This window comes from Macaca thibetana, chromosome 12, assembly GCF_024542745.1.
Source record: "Macaca thibetana thibetana isolate TM-01 chromosome 12, ASM2454274v1, whole genome shotgun sequence".
Lineage (NCBI taxonomy): Eukaryota > Metazoa > Chordata > Mammalia > Primates > Cercopithecidae > Macaca > Macaca thibetana.
Genome location: NC_065589.1, coordinates 116,057,366 through 116,081,476, shown reverse-complemented (window position 1 = coordinate 116,081,476; position 24,111 = coordinate 116,057,366).

The following is a 24,111-nucleotide window of genomic DNA, read 5'->3' as shown; positions in this document are numbered from 1 at the left end:
AGTTTGCCAAATTTTTATCTTTTCAAAGAACCAGCTTTTGTTTTCATTTTTTAAAATTCTCTCTATTATTTGCCTTTTCTCCATTTCATTTACATATGCTCTAATATTGATTATTTTCATCCTTCTGCTGGCTTGGGATTTAACTTTTTCTTCTTTTTTCTGATTATTTCAGGTGTAAAGTTAGGTTGCTGATATGAATCTTTCTTTTTTAATGTGGGCATTTACAGCTATAAATTTCCCTCTGAGCACTGCTTTTGCTGCATCTCATATATTTTCGTATGTTGCACTTTCATTTTTATTCATCTCAAAGAATCTTTTAATTTTCCTAGTATTTCCTGTTTGACTCATTTGTTGTTTGAGTATAGTTTAATTTTCACATGCTTGTGGAATTTTCCAGTTTTTCTTCTGTTATTGATTTCTGGCTTCATTCTATTGTGGTCAGAGAAAATGCTTTTTATGATTGTCTTTTTAAATCAATTGAGAATTGTTTTATGGCCTAACATATAGTTTATCCTGGAGAATGTTCCATGTGCACTGCAAAAGAATGTGTTTTCTGCTGTTGTTGGGAGAGTATTCTGTATATGTGTTAGACATAGTCAGTTTATAATGTCTTAAGTCCTCCATTTCTTTTTTGATCATTCGTCTAGATGTTCTGTCCATTATTGGAGTATTGAAGTCTTTAAAACCCTATTGGAAGAAAAAGAGGAATTACAACCCAAAAGAACAATAATACTAGCTTTATTTATCTATGTATTTATCTTTATCAGATCTATATTTCTTTATGACATTGAGTTACTTCAGTGTCCTTTCATTTCAACCTGTATGACTACTTCTAGCTTTTCTTATAGAACAGGCCTACTAGCAATAAACATCTTTAGTTTTGTTTATCTGTCTTAATGTCCCCTTTTAAAAATTTTCTAAAATTGACAAGAATTATATATATTTTTATATACATGATGTTTCAAAAAGTATATACCTGTGTAATACCTAAATAAAACTAATTAATATATGCATTAGTTTACATACTTGTCTTTTTTGTAATGAAAACACTTAAAATTACTTTCAGTGATTTTCAAGAATACAATACATTGTTATTATCAATAATCACTATGTTGTACAATAGATCTCTTCAACTTATTTCTCCTCTCTTTCATTTTTGAAGGATAATTTTGTCAGAATTCTTTGTTGACAGTATTTTTTTCTTATAGAACTTTAAGTATATCATCCCATTTCTTTCTAGCCTCCATGATTTCTGACAATAAATTTCACAGTTAATCTTATTGAGAATTATTTGAACAATATGAGTCTCTTCTCGTGCCTTTCAAGATTTTCTCTTTGCCTTTGTCTTTTGACAGTTTATTACAATGTGTATTGGTGTCAATCTCTTTGGGTTTATTCTACTTACAGTTGTTGAAGTTCTCTGAAATGTACATTCATGTCTCCCATGAATTTGGAAAGTTTTCAGCCATTATTTCTTTAAATATCTTATCATTTTCTTTCTCTATCCCTTCTCCTTCTGGGAGTCTCAAAACTCATATATTAGTGTACTTGATGGGTCTCATAGGCTTTATTTTCTTCATTCTTTTTTCTTTCTACTTCACATATGAGATAGTTTTAACCACCCTATATTCAATTTTGTTGATTCTTCTGTTTGCTCAAATCTGTTGTTGATCCTCTATAACAGTTTTTTATTTCAACTACTGTACTTTTACACTTAAGAATTTCTATTTGACTTTTTAAATAGAAATTTCCCACTTGTTCATATCTTGTTTTTCTAATTTTTTTTAGTTCTTGTCCATGTTTTTTTCCCAATCCTTTCAGCATATTTAACACAATTAATTTAAAGTCTTTGTCTAGCATATTTAATGTCTGGGCTTCCTCTGGGATATCTTCTGTTGGTTCCTTTTTTTCTTATTTCTTTGCATGTTTTGAATTTTTTGCTGAGAACTGGACATTTTGAATATTGTAATGTGGTAACTCTGGAAATAAGACCCTCCTTTCCAGAGATTGCTGATGTTGCTTGTTGGGGAGTACAATCGCACATGTGTTTAGTGACTTTTCCAAACCATTTTTGAAAAGACAATATTTCCTGTCATGTATGGTCACTGAAGCCTCTTTTCCATGACCTCTGCAGTCAGCCAGTGACATGATCTAATAAGAAAAGAGAAAATAAATTTAAAACATGTTCTGTATTTTAAAATTCTTGAATAGACACTGACCAGGAAGCTGCTCAGCCCATGAGGGTTGGAATAATGGCCAGTTACTGTGCCAGTTCCTCAATGAGCCATCAGGCAGATTGAAACCCACAATACTGCTTCTTAGAGATCAAGGTTTATTGCTCAACTTGGCATCAATAAGCTGCACTAGAGATGCCAGCTACCATCCTCATGTCTCATTGTGCTTTGGCCTGATTGTCTTTCTTCTTCTTTTTCTAAATTATGCCAGGCTGTCACTTCCTCCTCTGTCCTGGAAATTCTTCCCCAGATCTACATATGACTGGCCTTTTTTGAGAATTCAACTGACTACTCAGATACTATCTTCTCAAAGAGGTTTTCCCAATTATCCAAGGTAATGACACTCTAGTTCTTTTATTCCATTATTCTGGGATTTTTTGTTGTTGTGGTGGTGGTGGTTGTTCCTTCACTGCAGTAATCATTAGGTGGATTATTTTGTTAATTTAATGCTTATTACAAATATGTTGTCCATCTTCTCCACGAGAATTTAAACTCCATGAAGTCAGGATTTTGTCAGTCTTCTTAACTGTTTTATCCCTAGTACCTGGTCTATAGTATACTTTCAGTGTATATTTATTGAATAAATAAATGAATTAATGCAATCAGGTTTAAGTAGCTTTTATAAATCTCCTTGCTAAACTGAAAGAAAATGTCAAGAATGATTGTGTCTAAACTCCAGATTACATAAAAGAGTGGAAAGCGGAACTGGGGCACAGATTCAAAGCAGTAAATACATATTTCTTTTTTTCTAAATCAAGGACTCAAAGGAGTAAAAATATTAATACAGATGCTTGACTGTTTTTATTGAAAACACTAAAGTGTAAGTTTGACTTATGATATTTTTAACTTGCAATGGGTTTATACTGACCTAACCTCATCATAAAAAAGGAGCGTCCCGAATGCTATATTTTAATAACTTTCAACATCAACTACTAATTGGTTTATTTTAGTTTTTATTATGTAGTTATGGTATTATTGCGTTATTTAAAACCAAGCTAAAGTGATATAGCTTTCACACCATTGTAAAATTGAAAAACTGTAAGTTGAAGCTTTGTAAGTCAGGGACCATCTAAAATTAGAAACACATACAGTGAAAAAATCATCTGAAAAACAGTTGAAGGTAACCATTGATATAAATAAAAATAGCATGTATATCATTTATAATATACTAATTACATATTATATAATCCTAATAACAAAAAGTTTTTTAAAAAAAGTTAAAAAAGTATAATCCTAATAACAAAAAAGGGGAAAGAGTAAAGGGAATGCATAAGCAGAAGCTGAAATGTCTGTAATGGCAGATGACAAAGCAAATCATTTTGACTATAAAAATAAATGACCTACCTTCTATTAAAAATAAAATATCACAAATAAAATTAAAAAAGGGAAAAGATTTACCAGGGAAATGTAAACCAAAGGAAATCAGGGTGGCAATATAAATTTTACACAAAGTAGACTGCAGGGCAAATTGTGTTACATGGGATATAAAGAGTCCTTTTATAATGCTAGAAGGTGAAATTTACAATGAAAATATAAAAGTAATATATACCAGTATATACCACATGACTGTCATGAACTATAAAAAGCAAAAATGGGAGATATAGTAGAGGAACACAAGTTTCTAACTGTGAGAAACGCTGCTTCTAGTATTTAGGAGTTACTCTGCAGTACAAATAAATATATTGAGAGTCTTTACAATTTAAAAGACCACATTAATTTGTATAATAAATGCTTTTATACCTTACTAGTAGATTGCATCTTCTTTTTAAACGTGCATAAAACACATCAAATTGATCATACAATAGGCCCTTCAAAACAAAAATAAATTAAAACCTTCTCAAAGGCAAAAATTTTGCAGCGACAACGTAGAAAAACTAAAAAGGTAGGAGGAATAGGGAACACACAGAGAAAGAAATATGCAACTAAAACCCTAAGTTGGCAGCTAAAAAAACCCCACACACCTAAATAATTATTTATTCAAAAAGGAAATCAAAGCATGAACAATCTTTTTAGAAAATAATAAATATGAGAATATTGCATTTCAAAACGAATATAACATGACCAGTTTTCTTTATAATGATGAAAGGTGAAATCTACAATGAAAGTGTAAAGTATGTACCAGATTATGAATGACATGACTGTCATTCATGGCCTTAAATAACATAATAATAGCATAATTACATAATAAAACAAAGCTAAATCAATCAGTAGTCAATGTCAAAAGTTATTAAGATCTAACAAGTAAAACAGCACAGGAAAGAAAGATTATAGGATTAAGAATGAATAAAAAACACAGAAAGTAAATATAATAGCTTGTGCTTTACAAACAAGACAAGTTTCTCATAAATATAAATAACACAAATAAAATAAAGGAAAAGAAAGGTGATAAATCAAATGATACATACTTTTTAAAAAGATTAAGCAAATATGTTTATATTTCTTTGTCAACAAAATCTCAAAGAAAGTGATACTTTTTTCAGAAAAAGATAAAAGGCCAACTTTAAAGAAAGGGAAAATCAAAAGAGCTCAATAAACATGAAAATAATTTATTAAAATACTATTTCTTAAACAATGGGACAAGAAACTTTTACCAATTTGATACTTCAGTCTTTGAAGGACCATAATTCTTATGCTATATAAACAATTCCTGAGGAAAAAAAAAATATGGGAGAGCTAAGTAATTCATTTTATGAAACTAGTGAATATATAAAAAACTTTGTAAATATAATACATAAAAGAACCACAAAATAATATCATAAGTGATTTTTTTTTAGCTTTTTCTTTTTTTTTTTTCTTTTTTTTTTATTATACTTTAAGTTCTAGGGTACATGTGCATAACGTGCAGGTTTGTTACATATGTATACTTGTGCCATGTTGGTGTGCTGCACCCATCAACTCGTCAGCACCCATCAACTCGTCATTTACATCAGGTATAACTCCCAATGTAATCCCTCCCCCCTCCCCCCCCTCCTCCTCCCCCCCCCCTCCCCCCTCCCCATGATAGGCCCCGGTGTGTGATGTTCCCCTTCCCGAGTCCAAGTGATCTCATTGTTCAGTTCCCACCTATGAGTGAGAACATGCGGTGTTTGGTTTTCTGTTCTCGTGATAGTTTGCTAAGAATGATGGTTTCCAGCTGCATCCATGTCCCTACAAAGGACACAAACTCATCCTTTTTTATGGCTGCATAGTATTCCATGGTGTATATGTGCCACATTTTCTTAATCCAGTCTGTCACTGATGGACATTTGGGTTGATTCCAAGTCTTTGCTATTGTGAAGAGTGCCACAATAAACATACGTGTGCATGTGTCTTGATAGCAGCATGATTTATAATCCTTTGGGTATATACCCAGTAATGGGATGGCTGGGTCATATGGTACATCTAGTTCTAAATCCTTGAGGAATCGCCATACTGTTTTCCATAATGGTTGAACTAGTTTACAATCCCACCAACAGTGTAAAAGTGTTCCTATTTCTCCACATCCTCTCCAGCACCTGTTGTTTCCTGACTTTTTAATGATCGCCCTTCTAACTGGTGTGAAATGGTATCTCATTGTGGTTTTTTTTTTTTTTTTTTTTTTTTTTTGAGGCAGAGTCTTCATTCTGTCGCCCAGGCTGGAGTGCAGTGGCACCATCTCGGCTCACTGCAAGCTCCGCCTCTCATTGTGGTTTTGATTTGCATTTCTCTGATGGCCAGTGATGATGAGCATTTTTTCATGTGTCTGTTGGCTGTATGAATGTCTTCTTTTGAGAAATGTCTGTTCATATCCTTTGCCCACTTTTTGATGGGGCTGTTTGTTTTCTTCTTGTAAATTTGTTTGAGTTCTTTGTAGGTTCTGGATATTAGCCCTTTGTCAGATGAGTAGATTGCAAAAATTTTCTCCCATTCTGTAGGTTGCCTGTTCACTCTGATGGTAGTTTCTTTTGCTGTGCAGAAGCTCTTTAGTTTAATGAGATCCCATTTGTCAATTTTGGCTTTTGCTGCCGTTGCTTTTGGTGTTTTAGACATGAAGTCTTTGCCCATGCCTATGTCCTGAATGGTACTACCTAGGTTTTCCTCTAGGGTTTTTATGGTATTAGGTCTAACATTTAAGTCTCTAATCCATCTTGAATTAATTTTCGTATAAGGAGTAAGGAAAGGATCCAGTTTCAGCTTTCTACTTATGGCTAGCCAATTTTCCCAGCACCATTTATTAAATAGGGAATCCTTTCCCCATTTCTTGTTTTTGTGAGGTTTGTCAAAGATCAGATGGCTGTAGATGTGTGGTATTATTTCTGAGGATAAGCAACTTCAGCAAAGTCTCAGGATACAAAATTAATGTGCAAAAATCACAAGCATTCTTATACACCAGTAACAGACAGAGAGCCAAATCATGAATGAACTTCCATTCACAATTGCTTCAAAGAGAATAAAATACCTAGGAATCCAACTTACAAGGGATGTAAAGGACCTCTTCAAGGAGAACTACAAACCACTGCTCAGTGAAATAAAAGAGGACACAAACAAATGGAAGAACATACCATGCTCATGGATAGGAAGAATCAATATCGTGAAAATGGCCATACTGCCCAAGGTTATTTATGGATTCAATGCCATCCCCATCAAGCTACCAACGAGTTTCTTCACAGAATTGGAAAAAACTGCTTTAAAGTTCATATGGAACCAAAAAAGAGCCCGCATCTCCAAGACAATCCTAAGTCAAAAGAACAAAGCTGGAGGCATCACGCTACCTGACTTCAAACTATACTACGAGGCTACAGTAACCAAAACAGCATGGTACTGGTACCAAAACAGAGGTATAGACCAATGGAACAGAACAGAGTTATCATAAGTGATTATATTTTAAAATGCCACATTAAAGTTGAACAAACCAAATTCAACAACATAATAAAATAAAAAGCACATTTCTCCTTGAAGTAGTAGAGCCCATTCTACTACTTGAGGACATCTATCTCCATTCTAAAATGTACCTTTCTTTTTCATGTTTCAACATCTCTGAAATTACAGTGTATTTTATAATCAAGGAAACACGACAGCATAGTATTACTTGTGCTAATCTCACTAGATGTTAAGAGGTCTGTAGACAAAATTAAACACCGACTTCTGCTTTAAAAATATTTAGGAAGCCATGAATCATAGGATACTTTTTAATATTTTAGGAATACTACGCTCATACCAACATTTTATATCAGTTAATAATAAACTACAAAAAACATTTCCATTAAATATCAGAAATAAAACAAGAATGCCCACTCACACTGTAAGAACAATAGAACAAACAAAACAAAGTAGTGGAATGACGATCTGATAGGAGGAGGCATACTTACCACCATTTGCACAAGGTGTGATTACATGGCTAGAAAACCCTAGATAATGCATGGACAATCTTTTAGATTAATAAGAAAGTTCAGGCCGGGCACGGTGGCTCACACCTGTAATCCCAGCACTTTGGTAGGTCGAGGCGGGTGGATCACGAGGTCAGGGTATCGAGACCATCCTGGCTAACACGGTGAAACCCCATCTCTACTAAAAATACAAAAAAATTAGCCTGGCGTGGTGGCGGGCGCCTGTAGTCCCAGCTACTTAGGAGGCTCAGGCAGGAGAATGGAGTGAACCCGGGAGGCGGAGTTTGCAGTGAGCAGAGATCGCGCCACCGCACTCCAGCCTGAACTACAGAGTGAGACTCCATCTCAAAAAAAAAAAAAAAAAAAAAAAAAAAAAAAAAAGAAAAGAAAGAAAAAGAAAGTTCAGCAAAGTTGCCTTATATGAAACAAATTGGCAACGATTAGTAGACTTCCCAAATGCTAGCCATATCTTGTTAAAAAGGTATAAAGGGATTAAAATAAAAAACTGTCAGCAGCAGAAGGAACAGGGTCCTACGCCCAACAATAACAAGAAATGCCTGGGACCTGTGGGAAGAAAACTGCCTAATTTCATGGGGAGATGCAAAAATTCTGAATAAACCCTATGGTTTTCGATAAAACGATTATACATGATAAAGATGTTCATTACTTTCAAAGTAGCTCCTAGTTTTAAAATAAATCTCCTTTTATGTAGGATAAATGTAGAAACATAGATATAGAAGACTATGAAATGAGAAAAAATATAGACAGACATTTAATTGACATGGGAATCAGAAAAACTTTTCTTAAAGTAAAAAAATAAAAAAAAAAAGCAAAAAGAAAAAGAATTTGATTACATGAAAGATTTGGAAGACAAATGACAACTTGAGAAAAATAGTTTCAAGATTACTGAAGCATGAATATTTTATATATAAGAAAAGCCTTTAAAATTAGTAAGTAAAATGTTACAAATACAATAAATTCTTAGGCAAAAAACATGACTGCTATGAGGCTGGGCACCCACCTCCTCCTGTAATTCCAGAGTTTTGGGAACCTGAGGTGGGAGAATTGCTTGAGACCAGCCTGGGCAATATAGCAAGACCCTGTCTCTACAACAAACTTTTTAAAAAAAGTTAGCTGGCCATGGTGGTGCACTCCTGTAGTCCCAGTTACTTGGGAAACTGAGGTGGAAGGATTGATTAAGCTTAGGAATGTGAGGCTGAGTGAGCTATGATAGCGCCACTGCATTCCAGCCTGGGTGACAGAGTGAGACCATGTCTCCGGAAAACAAACAAAAACAACAATTTTAACAAGCCAGGTTGGGTGCAGTCACTCATGCCTGTAATCCCAGGAGTGATTGGGAGGCCGAGGTGAGTGAATCGATTAAGGCCAGGAGTTCAAAACCAGCCTGAGCAGTATAGAGAGACCTTGTCTGTACACAGATTTTTTTTTTTTTTTTAATTAGCTGGCCATGGCAACATGCACCTTGTAGTCCTAGCTACTCAGAAGGCGGGACAGGAGGATTGCTTAAGCTCAGCAGTTTTGAGTCTACAGTGAGCTACAATCACACCACTGCACTCCAGCCTGGGTGACACAGCAAGACCCTGTCTCAAAAACAAATAAAATGCTTACATAATTGGTGAAATAAATTAAAGGGACCAGATACACATATAAAAATGTCGTTCTTGCTACTAGTCAATGAGATGGAAATTAGCACAGAAGCCAAATGCCAATTTTCTTTTTCATACTGCAGAGAATAAAATAATCTGTCATATCAGTAATGCAGTGATTGAAAGGGCACTATCACATATTGCTAATTGAAATAGAATGTTGTACTTTTCTCAAGTGTAATTTCTTCATGTGCATCCTAAGCCTCAAAACCTTTTATATCCTCAGGTTAATTCCATTGTTTAGGAATACTGCTTCATGAAATAATCACAGATAGAAAGGCTTCTGAACAAATATTGATGGCAGACATGCAAAGTGACAGACATATACAAGTAACAGAGGGAAAGGTACAACAACAAATGGAATATGATACAGCCAAAATAACCAAGTTCTCTTCATGAAAATAGGACACAAAATTACATATGCAGCATGTTCTCAATTTTATTAAAAATATGTGTGTGTGTGTGTATATGTGTGTGTGTGTGTGTGTGTGTGTGTGTGTGTGTGTGTGTGTATATATATATATATATATATATATATATAGTGGTTTCCTCTTATATTCAGGGGATATTTTCTCTTTTTTTGAGACGGAATCTCACTCTGTCACCCAGGCTGGAGTGCCGTGGCGCTATCTCGGCTCACTGCAGGCTCCGGCCTGGGATCATACCATTCTTCTGCCTCAGCCTCCTGAATAGCTGGGACTACAGGTGCCCATCACCTTGCCTGGCTAATTTTTTGTATTTTTTTTGGTAGAGATGGGGTTTCACCGTGTTAGCCAGGATGGTCTCGATCTCCTGATCTCATGATCCGCCCGCCTCGGCCTCCCAAAGTGCTGGGATTACAGGCGTGAGCCACCACACCGGACCTTTCAGGGGATATTTTTTAAGGGCCCCAGTAGATGCCAGAACCCCTGGATGGCAATAAACCCTATCTATACTATGTTTTTCCTATACATACATATCTGTGATAAAGCTTAATTTATAAACTAGGTATAGTAAGAGATTAACAATAATAACCAATAATAAAATAGAATAATTATGGCAACATATTGCAATAAAAGTTACAAAAATGTATTTTCTGTCTTTATTTCTCAAAATATTGTGCTATACATTGTAACTGAAATGTGGATAAGGGCAGACTATTGTATGCAACATCGTGTATGTGCAAACAATAAAGTTCTGAAAGGAAATATACTGAAGTATTAACAATATTAATTTTGGCTGATGGAATTATGAGCAAGTTTTATTTTCATTCTATTTCTCTGTGTTTTCCAAAGATTCTACAATAAAACTAGAATGGTCGTAGAGAACCCAGAGAACACAGATAAGGAAAACCCGTAGATAACTTTTGTCTCTATTCCTGCCCACTCATTCCCTCTACCTCCCTATCCATGGAAAAAAATTAAAAAGCAACCTATATTTGTTAAAGAGAAACAAAACAAAATGACTTGTCTTCTATTCTATTCCTGGGAGGTCATTAAGCACCAGGTGGCCTCCGGAGTATGGGAGGACAGCAGGACCCAACTTCAGCCTTCTGTCCCTGTCAGGTCTTCTCAGCAGGTAGGGAGCTCTGCTCAGATGATGATGTCCCCACCCATGCAGACCATGAGCTGGGAATGGGGAGGAATATGTACCAGGAATGGAACCACCCTGATGGGTGAGCCTAGCTCCAACTGACAAGCAAACAAAGACAATTTAGCTTTCCAGGAGGTATTAGCTTACCAAGGAGGTATTAGGAACAGGTCTATTTTCTACAGTCTGCAACGTTTCACAGTGACTTTCTTACCATTGAAATTAAAGACTCACTCCTTTCACTTTGAATGCATACTCAAACCCTTAGCAAAGGCAAGAACCACTCACAGCAGGAGAGAATGAGGGATGAGAGAGTTCAGTTAGCCAAAAAGAAGCCAGTTAAGGAACCAGGAAGAAAGGAGGACACACTCTTTCCATAGTTTACAGCACAAAAGAAACTTGAAGCCAGGGGCTTTCTGACCTGGCCATTTTCCCCCCTCATTCAAATTGAAAAAACCCTACTCTGTCTGGAAATCAAAAGGTTTTTAAGTCTGGAAGAGTCATTAAATATTTTCAGGTTTGAGTAATATCAGTTTTTCAAGATGAAAAGACAAAAAACAGAAAAAGAAAAAAGAGGTCTATGGTCTGATAAATTTGGAAAACTTTGTATACAATATTGTCTTTTCGGAAATTTCCAAAAATCTTAACCATTTAAAACCTCTGAAAATTCCTTCAAGTAAAACAAAGTAATCAACCTCTTTTCTTTGTTTAATCTCTTATTTTCTAAATATCTTTGACCACTGTTGTAGATTTGTTGATTATTGGCCATCAATGATCCCTCTTATTCTTCTATACTTAGGCCACTCCTCCCATCATGAGTTAGATTCTCTTTCCTCTACACTTAAATCTAGACCAACCATCGGACAGAAGTGACACTGTGTTTGTTCTAGGCTGTGCCCTTGGAGGCCTGACATCTTCTGCTTCTGCTCCTTTAGAAGCTGCCTGCTATGTTGTGAAGAAGTTTGGGCTAGATTCCTAAATGATGATGAGTCAAATGAAGGGAGGCTTTGAAAGATAAGAGGTCGCCTTGGATGTTCCAGGCCCAGCCACATTCCCAGGTTAATGTAGATACATATACAACTAGAGTCTCTCATGAGGCAGAAAAACCACCCAGCTGAACCCAGCCAATCCACAGAATGTAAGAAAACCGAATCATTGTTATTTTAAGACCTGCTTTTCATCAGGATTTATTACTCAGCAATAGATAACTGATACAACCATGGAATTACTTTTTTGTCTTACATTTATTATCATTGGCAGATCCCACTGCAGAGCCACTGGGAAATGATGATATAATTCATCACCTTTATGATATACAGTTGACCCTTGAACAACATGGGTTTCAACTGTGTGGGTCCACTTATATGTTAATTTTCTTCTGCCTCTGCCACCCTGAAGACAGCAGGGGTCTACTTCCTCTTCTCTTCCTCCTCCTCCTCAGCCTACTCAATGTGAAGATGATGACGATGAAGATCTTATAATGATCCATGTCCACTTAATCAATATTTTATTTTCATTAGAATTTTCTTAGTAATATTTCTTTTCTCCAGCTTGCTTTACCATAAGAATGCAGTATATAATACATATCACATATAAAAATGTATTAATTGATGGTTTATGTGACAGGTAATGCTTCTGGTCAGCAGTAGGCTGTTAGTAGTTAAGATTTGGAGGAGTCAGAAGTAATACATAGGTTTTTGACTGCACCCCTAACCCCTATATTTTTCAAGCATCAACTGTACGTGGGAAATATGAAGCCCAACAGACAGGGATTGACTCACCAAGGAACACTAAGCTAGTAAGAACCAGAGCTGGGTACCTTTTTAAAGTAGAAATTTATTGAGACTCTTCTCAGGCATGAGCATTTTGCTAGGCACTGGGAATATGACAGTGAATAATTCTCAGTCTCTGCCTTTTAGGAGTTTCCAGTTTTCCATGTGTGTAGGCTCAGGAGAAGGTGGATTAGAAACTGGCAATTAGGCAGAGAGCAAAGCGTGGTGATAGAGGTGGGCACAGGGTTCTGTGGAAGGCCAGAGGACAGCCCTAGATCCCTTGATGCTTCTGGGTCAGAGATAGATTTCTGGAAGAGAGGTCCTTTCAGCTGAAACCTGAAGGATGAAGCATGCAGTGGTTTTAAAACATGCCCACTCATCCTTTGACAATCCTCCCCTCAAAAGGTAGATGAATTCCTCTCTTCTTTCCTGCATTCAATGTAGTAACTTAATTCTAACTAACCAAATGCAGCAGAAGTAATGGTGTATGATTTCCAAGACTAGGTTAAGTACTACAGCTTCTCACTTCTCTCATCACTTGCTCTAGAGAAAGCCAGCTGCCTGTTACAGACACTGAAGCAGCCCTGTGCAGACTATGAGGAACTGAGGTCTCCTGTCAACAGCCATGTGAATGAGTCATCTTTGAACTGGATCCTCCAGCCCCAGTGAAGCCTTCAGATGGACGCTGCTCTAGTTCATGTCATGGCTGCGACCTTATGGAGAGACTCTGATGAAGAACTGCCCAACCAAGCCACACTCATGAATTCCTGACTCACAGAAACTATGAACCAACAAATGCTTATAGTTTCAAGCTGCTAAGTTTTGAGATAATTTAATAGGGAACAATAGTTAATGAATACAAATAGTGTTTAGTCACACACAAAGTGGAAAGTACTCTGTTCAATGTAGTTAGAATATACAGGCAATTGGGGAGTGGTGTGGTCTAGGCAATAGCAGACCCATCTGACTTCTTACCCAGGTGTCTATTGTATCAGTTGTGAGCATTCTTGCAGATTAAAAAGAAAAAAAAACCTGACTCAAATTGGCATAAACAGTTTCTTAAAATAATCTACAATTTTATAATCTCACATAATAAGAAGTCTAGTAGTAGTTTCAGTTACAGGCATGGTTTTGATCAGGGTCCTAGCTCTGCTCTTCCATGGGTGGGTTCTATCCACAAGCTTTTTTGTTGTTGGTGGTGGTGGGGGGACAGACAGGGTTTCACTCTGTCACCCAGACCACAGTGGAGCGGCATGATCATGGTTCACTGCAGTCTTGAACTCCTGGGCTCAAGCAACCCTCCCACCTTAGCCTCCCAAGTAGCTGGGACGGTAAACATACACCACCATACCTGGCTATTTTTTAAAAAAATATTTTCTGTAGAGATGGAAGACTCACTGTGTTGCCCAGACTGGTCTTGAACTCATGGCTTCAAACAATCCTCCCACCTTGGCCTCCCAGAGTGCTGGGATTACAGGTGTGAGCCACCTTGCCCAGTCTACAAGCTAGCTTTTCTAATGATAATAAGACAGTTCTCAACAGCAACAAAGATTCTTGCTTGTGTCTAACAGAAGAAAAAAGACAAACTTTTCTATCATCATGGACCTTAAATACTTCCCTTCAATCATATTGGAACACCTTAGATTGCATGTGCAACTTTCTTAATTCAGCCAAATTAATTTCATGAGCAGATTGGCTTTAGCCTATCTCATCCTAGAACTGGCAAGAGAGATGAGATCCTCACTAATCAGGATACACATCCAGTGGGGCTGGGATGAGGTCAGCTTCTCTTGAGTTCCCATCACACATGTGATGGGAAGGGTATGGATTATTTTAGGAAGAACAAGGAGAATTGATGCTGGGCAAGCAATCTACACTTTCTACCACAGCTAATTTTGGCTTATTTATGGACATTTAGAGATGTTATTCCCTGGCAGTTTTCATGTCTGGATCTACTTCTGGACTTGGCAGAGGTGTTGGTTTCGGACTCCCAGGGCTCCTGACTCTGTACCATCACCAAGCTCAGGGGAAGGATCAGGATGAGTTGGAGGAAGCTATTCACCCTGAAAGGTCACCAGCCTCTTCCACTATACCCCAGTAATTTGCCCAACCCAACTACTGCTGTCCATATCCTGGGCCTCAATCTCTACCCACAAATTAGGCCTTGACCAGTTGTTCTTCCAGCAGTTGACCCTGAAATGCACAGGCCCAGCTTTCCTAGAATGAGGCCTCAGACTATACCATAGGACCCCCAGTAGACTGTGTATTTCAAGATGCTGTTAGAAAAGCTACTATTCCTTTTGAAGCCTCACCCACCATCCCTGCCAATTGTCTGAGATTATCAATGGAAGGAGAATATATGTGGGGGAGGGGGTGCTGACCCTCACCTCTATGGCTTACTATTCTTGGGACTCATTTTCCCTTCTAGGACATTGAAATAAAGATCCTCTTGCAAACCCTAAACTGGCCTTTCATGTTCAATCTCAAGTAGGACACAGCATGTTTATTTCCCTAAGGTTTATATATTCAAATACGTTTTCTCAAGAAGAAATAGATACACACGTAATAGATAGTTGACTTAACTACCTTCCTTTTGGGGTCTCCATGCCACTGTCACCATGCCTGGCTGTCAGCCTGATTTCCTGTGGCAGATTCTACCTTTGAACTTGCCACCTCAAACATGTTCAGACATCTACAGGCAGATCCAAGACCATAAAGCCCAGAAAGAGATAACAGTTTCCACCCAAGAGGTTTAAGACTAGCCTCCAAGTTGCAGAGATGTCCTAGCTGAGGATCCATCTGTATCCTGGAAGACTGGCAGTGGGAATGATCATACATCCCCTTCTCACCCTGGGAAACTCTACCACTGAATTGTAACTTCACTCTGTGTCAGTCATTTCAACCTTGGCTGCATGTTGGAATCCCCTGGAAAGCATTCCAAATTCCAAATGCCCAGGTCAAATCCCAGAATATCCAGAATAGCAGAATCTCTGGGGCTGGGGCTGGGGCCTATGTATCAGTATTTTTAGCCCTCTCCTTCCTCACTTACCCCACAGGTCATTCTAGTACATAGCCAAGGTTGAGAACCACTGCCTTATGCTCTTAAATGGGTAAGAATTTCCCAGACAAATAGTGGGGCTGGGGATTTTTCATTACCAGAGATGTTCACATGGGAGGAAAGAAAATACGAGTTCCACAGGTTTACGTGGGGCTTAGCATCCGCAGATTTGTAGGCCAGGAGGCTCCAGGCTGTCTCCTGGCTCCTGAAACCAAGCATGCAAGGCTCTGTGGCACGAACAGTGTTCAGCTCTTAGGGGTGTCGTCTCTTCTGATTGTAGCAAAGTCATCAATATTTATCCAGCATTTACTTTACACAAGCACTGTTCTGATTTCTAGATGTCTTAGCTAATTTAAGACTCATAACATCTTATCTCACAGATGAGAAAATGTAAACACAAAGAGGTTAAGCAACTTGCCCCAGCTAATATAGCCAGTGAGTGGTGAAGTTGAGATTATAATTCAGGCATCTGGCTCTGAACCCATCGCTCTTTTTTAACCTTGGCATACTAGACCATTGGTCTCAAACTCTAGGGTGCATCAAATACACTGGATTGGGTGAGTGAATATGGAGAGAGGAGAATGGGGATTAAAATGCAGAGTCTTGAGCCCCATGCCAGGTTCTGACTCAGCAGGTCAGTTAGGCTAGGAAGTTTACTAGTCAAGAGGGTCTTGACTGCAAGTTGTCCAGGTTCTTGGCGTTTTGAACAAAGAACTGGACAAAACACCCTGCAAAGCAAAGAAACAATGAAGCAACGAAAAAACAAAAGCAAGGATTTATTGAAAACAAAAGTACACTCCACAGTGTGGGAGCGGGCCCTGGCAGTGGCCTAAGGTCCCAGACCGAATCTTCTCAGGCCCAAATACCCCAATAGGTTCCCCATTGACCACTTCATGCTCACCTCATGTAAATAAAGTGGGAGCCTGCAACTGGTCTGATTGGTGGTTGAAAGCAACCGATCAGAGGCTAAGGTGAAGTTACAACGTTGCCAACGAAGACTTGGCCAGCAGTCAGTCTGATTGGTTGCAGACCCTATTTCCCATCTGCCACGCAGAAAAGGTGGGGGGTTTGCAAAGGGAGTAGCCTCTGGTCCTTTTGTTACTTAGGTGTGGAAAGTTAGGGTTTTCTTTCAATTTAGTTCTAGGAAGTTGGCATGAAACAGCCTTAGGTTCCCTACCTCCAGACCCTCTTCTCCAGTCTCAGAATCTGCATTTTTAGGAAGCTTCTTAAGTGGTTCATAAGATCCTTAGATCATGCTTTAAAAACTTAAGCTTAACATCATCAAAGCACAGGTTGTCAGCTGGAAGGTACGTTGAGGTTCATCTAAGATCACTGACCTTTTATAGTGCTCCTTTAAGCCAATTGATTTCATTCTACTTTATATTGTTCCTTAAGACAAATACCTCTGTCTAGGTACCCTGCTTCTTGACACAAAGTCCAAATCTTCCAGGAAACCACCCTGGTCTTCTAGATTTTTTGTATTCATCCTCAAGCAGCTGCTTTCTGTTTAGTGAATAAATGGGCAAAAAACTAAATGGCCTCTGTTGGTGAGCTCTGAGAAGCATGAAAACATCACTATCTTTTGTGAAGTGTCTGTTCATACCCTTTGCCCGCTTTTTGATGGGGTTGTTTCTTCTTTTTCTTGTAAATTTGTTTAAGTTCCTTGTAAATTCTGGATATGAGACCTTTGTCAGATGGGTAGATTACAAAAATTTTCTCCCATTCTGTAGGTTGCCAGTTCACTCTGATGATAGGTTCTTTTGCTGCACAGAAGCTCTTTAGCCCCTAATTAGGTCCCATTTGTCGATTTTGGCTTTTGTTGCAATTGCTTTTGGAGTTTTCGTCATAAAGTCTTTCCCCTATGTCCTGAATGGCACTGCCTAGATTTTGTTCTAGGGTTTTTATGGTTTTGGGTTTCACATTTAAGTCTTTAATCCATCCTGAGTTAATCTGTGTATAAGGTGTAAGGAAGGGGTCCAGTTTCAGTTTCCTGCATATGGCTAGCCAGTTGTTCCAGCACCATTTATTGAATAGGAGATCCTTTCCCCATTGCTTGCTTTTGTCAAGTTTGTCAAAGATCAGATGGTTGTAGATGTGTGGTGTTTTTTCTGAGGTCTCTGTTCTGTTCCATTGGTCTAAATGTCTGTTTTGGTACAAGTACCCTGCTGTTTTGGTTACTGTAGCCCTGTAGTATAGTTTGAAGTCAGCTAGCATGATGCCTCCAGCTTTGTTCCTTTTGCTTAGGATTGTCATGGCTAATGGTCTTCTCTGATTCCATATGAATGCGGCCAACAAACATGAAAAAATCTCAACATCGCTGATTAGAGAAATGCAAATCAAAACCACAATGAGATACCATCTCATGCCAGTCAGAATAGCAATTATTAAAAAGTCAAGAAACATCAGATTTCGGCAAGGCTGTGGAAAAATAGGAATGCTTTTACACTGTTGGTGGGAATGTAAATTAGTTCCACTATTGTGAAACTAATATGGTGATTCCTCAAGGATCTAGAATGAGAAATACCATTTGACCCAGCAGTCCTGTTACTGGGTATATGCCCAAAGGAATATGAATCATTCTACTATAAAGACACATACACACATATGTTTATTGCATCCCTGTTTACAATGGTAAAGTCATGGAGCCAACGCAAATGCCCATCAATGATAGACTGGATAAAGAAAACGTGGTACATGTACACCAGGGAATACTATGCAGCCATAAAAAATAATGAGATCATGTCCTTTGCAGGGACATGGATGAAGCTGGAAGCCATCATCTTCAGTAAACTAACACAGAAACAGAAAACCAAACATCACATGTTCTCACTCATAAGTGGGGGTTGAACAATGAGAACACATGGACACAGGGAAGAGAACTACACACACTAGTGCCTGTTGAGGAGTGGGGGGGTGAGGGGAGGGAACTTAGAGGAGGGGTCAATATGTACAGCAAACCACCATGGCACACGTATACCTATGTAACAAACCTGCAGGTTCTGCACATGTATCTCGAACTTAAAGTAAAATAAAAAAAAAAAAAAAGAAAGTCACTATTCCACCAAGCAGTTGCTCAGTGAGGCTAAGACAGAGACAAATAATGCTACTTATGCCCACAGCTTGCTGCAGCTGCATTCCCCTTCTAGGAAAACAGTCTCGTCCACTGCGCCTCACATGGCAATTATGTGCATTTGAATCACCTGAGGATCTGTTAAACAGCAGAGTCTGATTAGGTCTTTCTGGCCAGCTCCCAGAGGAAACAGAAGCTACTGGCTCAGGGATGGAACTTTGAGTAGCAAGGGTAGGTTTCATTTCTAGGACAGGTGGTGCTGTGTTGAGGGTTATTTTGAACATGAAAGATGAGACTCCCCTGAACATGATCATGTGAATTCAGGAGAAACAAAGGGCTGAAGCACTCTGCATAGGAAGTCAGGAACATCTGTAATTTATGGAGGCAGCTGAGAGGCAGAATGTGGATGGAGAATAGACAACAGTCATGGCTGACATTCCCCGCATTGTTTTAAGTGCTTTGGCTATTTTAACTCACTTAATTATCACAACAACCCCGTGAAGTCTGTGCTAATATTATGATCATTTTGTAGATGGGAACATAGGGTTATGGATAGGCTAAGTATTTTGTTCACGGTCACTGGTTTGAGTAAGAATTTGCTCATGGGCATTGTAACTCTAGCAGCTGTGCTCTTAATCCCAACACCACAGTGCCTCATAGAGGGGGCCTAAGCAATGTGGCAAAAGATACCTGGTGGCCTGAGGTGAGGAAAATCCAGCAGTAGTAATGCTCAGGGATTTCTAGGAAGTTGGATGCTCATTCAGTTTTTGGGTGTTTGCTGGGCTGAGATGCACTGTAAATTTCTTCTGCTTCCTGATGCCTAAACCTATAGTACGACTCAGCTATACATATAAACTTTCATTTTGGTTGCTTTGGGAAATCAAAGGAAAAGAGGCCATTCCAGGCTGGGTCTAGATCAGAACGCAATGGAGAGACTAGATGCAGGAGGTGAGGCATGGATGTGGAGACAATTTGAGGGAAGCAGGAAAGAGGAGTATGGTAAAGCAAGGTGCTGACAACAATGACAAAGAAGTTTCCCCAGATTCTGGGGAATACTGAGAGTAGGAAATGCTGAATTTTCCATTGAAGACAGAATGAAGTTATGGAGCCATTGTTATTTGAATGCCGAAGTAAAGGTGGTTCCTTGAATTTCCTGGGAACAGCAAACCTATGCAAATTCAGGATATTTCTGATTGTCCTGGTTAGGTTAGACTAGGGATAGAAAGAGAGCCAGGAAGATTTTGTGTTATTGTCAAGTGGACAGATGTGGGGTTCAGGGAACTTGGGTGAAGAAAGGAGACTATTACAGAAGGCTGTAATTAGAGGCGGTAGCTTTAAACAAGTCACATGGCCCAACTTGCGCTTTTGTTCTGCTGTTTTCAGAGAGAAGTGAGCACAGTCCTTCCTGCTCTGTGAAGGATGTCATCCCTACCCCCATAGAGCTCTTGAAGCCCTAGCGTCCTTGTAAAATCTGAAGCCCTGCTGTTGCATTTGTCCAGAGCCCAGGTAATATGTAGTGCCAGGAACACTTGAGTTTTCTGGGCAGACAAGTAAACCCCTGCCACATTCACTTAGGCTGAGACCCAAGTGAGTTCCTCTGCCTGTGTGCTCCTTTTTTTTTGCAAGAGTTTGGGCCCAGCTGCTGCAGTCCCCATCATCTTTGAACAGTGGATTGTAGTTTACAAAACTGCTTCCCACACACACACAGACACACATCTTATTTTATTCTCATGGCAGCCCTCTGATGCAGACTGAACAGTTATTGTCTCTATTTTATGAGTAGGGAGACAAGCTCAGAGAGGTTGAGTAACTCACCAAGGACACACAGCAGCAGTATGCCAGGGTTAGCAGATCTGTGGTGCTGAAAATGAGGTTTCTTATTTCCAAGTTTCTTATTTCTATGGGTCTCAGTTTGATGCTCCCTTGAGAACAGTAAGCTTTTTTAGGCAAGAAATGTGTCTCCGGTTGCATTGGAATCACCCGTGAAGTCTTTGGGTCTGCCCGGTGCTGCTGCTCACTGAACATTTGCCTTTGTAGAGCCCAGTCTCCCAGCCATCTGCTCACCTTGACATGTCCCCAAACTTGGACCCAGCATTTACTAAGTGTGTGAGTCAAGCAGCTTCTCCGGGTTCCATTGTGGTGCTTTCCATTACCCACTCAAGCCTCCCTCTTAAACGGAGACAAATGAGAAAGGTGGGAAGAGCCCCCTGCTGCTAAATCTGCATGCAGTGATCACCTCCCTCATTTTGTCAAAATATTTGTTAAGCATCTGCTGCCTACCTTGCTCTGTGCTTGGCTCCCAGGGACAGTGACAAACTAGGATGGCACATCTCCTTCCCTCCTGGAGTTCATGGTTTAGAGGAGTAAGGCACCATAACACAGACAATTTTAGGTCATTGTGACAGGACAATAAAGAAAAAGGAGAATACAACCAGATCCAACCTCTTTTGGGGGCCAGGGGAAGCTGCCTGGAGGAGGAGATTTCTAAGCTTAAATCTGAGAGATGAACAGTCATCTGGAGTAGGGAGGAGGTATACAGTAGGGAGAAGGAGGGGCTTGTGTAAACACCCTGAGGCAGAAAAAACCTTGGTTAAATTCAAAAACCTGAACTGCCTGGAACCAAGTAAGTGTGTGTGTGTGGGAGGGAGTGGGAACAGGATCGGGGGGGGGGGGGACTGGAGGGAGATTGGGAGTGTTACATGATGAGGTTGAAGAGGTCCACAGGGGCCAGATAGTGCAGGATCTTTGGACTTTATGTAAGGGGAGTGGGATAAAATGAAGGGTTTTGGATAAGAATAGCAGGCTCTGATTTTCACTTTCAAAAGATCTCTCTGTCACAGAGGATGACTTGCGACACTGGGGATACAGGCAGGGCTGGAATCTGGAAGCGGGCTGTGGCAGTGGGTCGGGCAGGGACTGGGAGCTGGCCAGGGTGTGGCCATGATGGTGAAAAGAAGTTGGCTGATGAAAGAGGGAGAGAGAGGAGGTGGAATGGACAAGAAGGAGATGCTTCTTGTCAAGGATGAGGTGCAGAGTTCTGGCACCAGGGGGATTGTGGCCTCTTTTCCTGGGTGGGAAAGAATGGAGCAGAGCAGCGTGGGTGTTCAGGTTGTTCAGGTGGCACCGTGTTGACTGTGAGAGGCCCACTGAGAAGCTGGAATCTTGAGTTTGGGATGAGATGAGAGACCTGGGATAGGTCTATCATTCTGGGAATGCCAACCCTATGGTAGAGGCTGCAATCATACAGGGTGGATGTGAGTGGGGAAAAGAGAAGGGCTAGGACAAGCCTTGAGAGACCTCTGCTGAAGGCACCAGAGAAGCACCTGCTGGAGAAGCAGAAAGAAAACCAGGGTGGGGACCTCGGTGGGCAGGGGCGGGGCAGGGCCAGGGGGCAAGAAGGGATGTTTCCAGAGGAAGAAAGTGGTGAAAGGTGCCAAATGCTCACAGCAAGTAAGATGTAGGCAGCAAATTGTCCATGGTGGCCTGAAGGTCATTGTAGGGAAATCCTTGGGGGAGTCCATTGACTGGCTAGGGAATGGGAGGTGGGGAGGTGGAGTTAGTGCACTGAATCAGGTTCAAGTTTGATGCTGTGATCCTGCAAAGGTGCTTTCCGTTTCTGGGGCCCAGTGTTCTCACCTGAAAAATGAAGGGGTTGAGCTGTCAGCTCTAACAGACATTCTCTAATCCCAGCAAAATGGGATTATTCCCATTAGCAGTGTGTAACTGTGAGAGCTTTTTAATGACATGCACTTCCACTGGCTCCTCGGGGCTGTCAAGTCTAGTGTGACAGACCAACTGGGAAATTTCCTGCTCGGCTCCACATTTCCTTCACTTGATTTCAGGTCATTGCCCCTAGCGACGTTCCTCTCTAGACTATCAAATATTCTGATTTCTGCACCTCCGGAACAGTTACTCAGTAGCATAATACTTTCCTTTTTTTTTTTTTTATCTTAATCCTTTGCTCCGTCTCTCTCCTCCTATGACCTTGCCAAGTACATATATGTAAAAGCCAGTTCCTGAGCATTTACCCAACAATAGTTGTGTTCTAGGCACCAGTCCATGTGTGTGCACACACGGTGATGGCAGTGGTGCAGTACTGGGGCTCAGCCACAAGCGTAGAGAGTCATAGAGTCTCATGGGCTTTCAAGGGCTAGTTTTTAGGTTGAATTATTTGGAGACAATTCTGGAAAGCAGGAAAAAGAGAGAGTTTTATAGTTAAAAATTAGTTTTAGGACTCTCTCAACCTGTTCTGGTTTGCAGGAGCTGCCTGACAAGAATAATCTAAAAAAAGAAATTAGTTTTAAGTGATGCCTTCTGCCAGTTCAGTTTAGCAGAAAGTTGTTTACTAGCATCAGGGCATCCAGAGATGGAGGAGACATCAAAAATCACCCTTTCTACTTGTATTTTTTCATCTTGCATTGTCCAGTGGGGTAAACTGGGTCCCAGTCAGTTAAGCAAGTTACCTAACTAATTGGTAACATTACAGACAGTATAAGATTTGTGCATGGGGCTCCTACTGTCTTCTCTCAACACAACAGAGCATTGACTATGCGCTAAACACTGGGTTGGGCACCATGGAATGCAGGCAACCTTGACCTCCATCGAATCTGATTGGGGAGCCAAAAGGAAACACCTGTAGAACAATTGAGAGCTGTATTTACAGATGACCCTTGATTTACAATGAGGTTACATCTCCATAATCCTATTGTAAGTTGAAAACATGGTAAGTCAAAAATGGATTTAATACACCTAACCAACCAAACATCATAGCTTAGCCTACTCTAACTTAAACATGCTCAGAACACATACATTAGCCTACAGTTGGGCAAAATGATCTAACATAAATACTACTTTATAATAAAGTGTTGAATAACTCATTTAATTTGTTGAATGTGATACTGAAAGTGAAAAAGAATGATTTTGCACCACTGCAAGGTAAAAAACTCATGTCAGGATGATATGTGTATTCATTATATGTTAAGTACAAAAATGCTGTAGAAAGAAAGGCATCCTGTGAGTCTTGAAGCCCCAAATTTTCAAACAGAAAGGATGAAAAAAGGGGCAGAGGGGCTCTAAGTTGAGAGGTATGAATCGCAATGGAGCCAGGTGAGTGGTTGGGATGGTCTCATTGGACCAGAGACAATGTGTCAGGAGAAAACAGGGAGAGATGGAAGAACTGGAAATGTGGGATCAGGTTAGAGGGAGATCTGATGTGGCAGGCAAACCAAGAGATATTACAGAAAAATAGTACGCTTACGAATTTTTTTGTGTGCGTATTATATACATTAATATATATATTACATGTACAGATATATATGTGTATATGCATGCAAAAAATATTATATAATTTATATATATTTATATATGTGTATATAATATATATATATTATACATAT